The sequence below is a fragment of the Diaphorina citri genome, unplaced genomic scaffold (assembly GCF_000475195.1).
Source record: "Diaphorina citri unplaced genomic scaffold, Diaci psyllid genome assembly version 1.1 scaffold112, whole genome shotgun sequence".
Classification (NCBI taxonomy): Eukaryota; Metazoa; Arthropoda; class Insecta; order Hemiptera; family Psyllidae; genus Diaphorina; species Diaphorina citri.
The window spans coordinates 122,810-125,617 of record NW_007377549.1 but is presented as its reverse complement, the minus strand read 5'-3'; positions in this window follow the sequence as shown (position 1 = coordinate 125,617).

Genomic DNA, 2,808 nt, shown 5'->3' with positions numbered 1-2,808 from the left:
AGTACTGATTTTCTTTAACCACAATCGAATAAACTACGGGCTAAAAAATTCCCGGAGGGACGGGCCCAGCTTGTTCTTTTTCTCCTCCTCCTCATTATTCTTCTTCTTTTCCTCTTCCTCCGCCTCTTCCACCTCCACCTCCTCCTTTCCCTACTTTTCTCCAGCACTTTCGACTGTTGCGTGCTAAAGGCATGCACTATATGCACCTCTAAAGAGTTCCTGTGCATTCCAGTTTGTCATACTCCTTTGTCAGGCCGAAGCTCGACGGAGTCATTTTTCATATTCGGGTTCAGCTTTTGAGAACATTTTGGATGTCGAAGATCTCGTAATTTTTTTAATTTTTTCCGCCCGCGAAGTTTTTTTCGTTGTTCAATATAAAGTTGGTCGGAAGTTGTTCAGTTTAACACTCAATAGTTAAACAGTTTTTATTGTCAATTGTTTCCGAAATTTCGTGATTTGTAAATCATGCTGATTTCTGACACATTTTGAAGCTTTTTCTGACCACTTATGAAACAATTTTTGGAAAGGAAAAAATACTAGCCTGTTAGTTAAGATAGAAAATAAATTGAAGATAGAATCCAATAAATAGAAGATAGAGTTTGCACAAACAGAGATAGGACAAATTGTTTTGAAGAGGCTAAACCTAATTGTATGACTGTACATAACAAAAAATTGCAATAAAGGAAAAATAATTAAATAAATATATTATACCTAAAAAGAAATAAAACCTGAAAAAAAAAGAGGAAAAATAATATGAATACCTATTTTAAAATATAAACTAAGCATAAATAATTAAAAAAATACATAATTATTATCACAACAATTTTGCCCCCATTTAGCACGGAATACATATTTTTGGTATGTATTCTATGAATGGGGGTACATCCCAACAAAAATAGACAGGACATTTTATTTTATTAAAGTTAAAATAAGAAAGTGGAAAAAAGGAAATTGCTTCTTTTTTGTACTACCTATTATTGTTTGTCATATTATGTAATTTGTTCTGTCTTATTGAAAAATAAAGTTAATTATCATTTTGATTGTACTACCTATTATTGTTTGTCATATTATGTAATTTGTTCTGTCTTATTGAAAAATAAAGTTAATTATCATTTTGAAAAAAAAAAAGAAAAAAATGTACAAATTCAACGAGAGACTAGACCCGAGGGGTAAGTTAAACCAGAGGATAAAACCACATTCCGCTAATTCTTGGTCCAATTTTCAGAGACACCCACTGCGCCGTAGAGTCGATTCTAACTTCGACAATCCTCGGCCTAGTTCGGGATCGGAAAAGCATCGTGTCCAGTTTCATAAAGCAACAACTCCTGGAGAACTACAATCTGTTTCATCACTTACAAGTGTTGACCCGGGTTCTTCTCATTGATACGGAGTACCCGTATCTTACCGTGTACAAATATATTCTGCACTCGGTGAGTTGTAAATACAATCCAATTGGTATTGGTAAAGGTAGGGCCATCGGCTTTAATAAACGCCCTTGGTCACTGCGACGTGGTTAAATCTTTTGTGACAAAATACAATCCAAGAAAGCACTCCAAAAATACGGAGGGGCAAATTCAAGAAGACCCGAAGTCCAATTTAATGAAATCGAATTACGCTCAAGGTGTGTCCACACATAGTCGACCGGCCTTCGATCGAGGTCGACTGACACGTCCACACTGCCTCGACAACATAGATTTTCCTCGACATCGATCGATGGCCGGTCTACTATGTTTGGACACACCTTTATCACTGGAAACGGGGAAGCTAATGTTGGGCTCTACCGGGGGACGGTTTATACTATGGTATCAGACCTAGGTTTATACTATGGTATAATATAAACCGACCTAAATCAGGTTTATACTATGGTATAAACCGTCCCCAAATACCCCACTGAGGGGATGTAAAAGTGGACTTACTGCTTTTTGTTTTGTCCCCCCCCCTCTGTCTCTCTTTCTCTCTCCCTCTCTCTCTCTCTCTCTCTCTCTCTCTCTCTCTCTCTCTCTCTCTCTCTCTCTCTCTCTCTCTCTCTCTCTCTCTCTCCCCCTCTCCCTCTCCAGGCACAACGTTTTGTGCTTGTAGAACACTTTTCGCGCGGATGACGGATCAGTACCTAGGCTTAAGCCCTTATCACACCCGGCGTAGTTCGTTGACCCCATTCAGGGCTATGAGTGTATTTTAGAATATCGACTTCCACGTTTTGTGCTAGTCATGGTGCCTAAAATTCCGACCCTATACAAGCAAGAAAAGGCTAGGAAGAAGTAGAAAAGTGCCTAAAATGCCACCACTCACACCGCTGACCCTTATTTACCGTTCCAGATTGCAGTACTGCCCCCCTCTGTCTCTTTCTCTCTCTCCCTCTCCCTCTCTCTCTCCGGGCACAACGTTTTGCGCTAGTCATGGTGAGTAAAATTCCGACCCTATATAATAAGCAGGAAAAGGCTAGGAAGAAGTAGAAAAGTGCCTTAAATGCCACCACTCACACCGCTGACCCTTATTTACCATTCCAGATTGAATCAGACCTAGGCTGGAGAAACGAGTTCCATCTGACTCAAATGCTCGAGGAATGTTTGGACTCGGAGTTTCCTCAGTTTTCATCCCTGTTCTCAATCAGTATCGCGGATGACTCAACTGACCTAACGTCCTCGCCTCATGTACTCCAAGTTATTGATCTCATTACTATTAACTTCAAAGTAAGTCCTCAACTTACTTCCAGTGAGTCTTGCATTTTTTTTTTTTTTTTTTTTTTTTTTTTTTTTTTTTAAAAAATAACTCTAAAAAACGCCTACTTGGAGCATTTTACCGACTGCG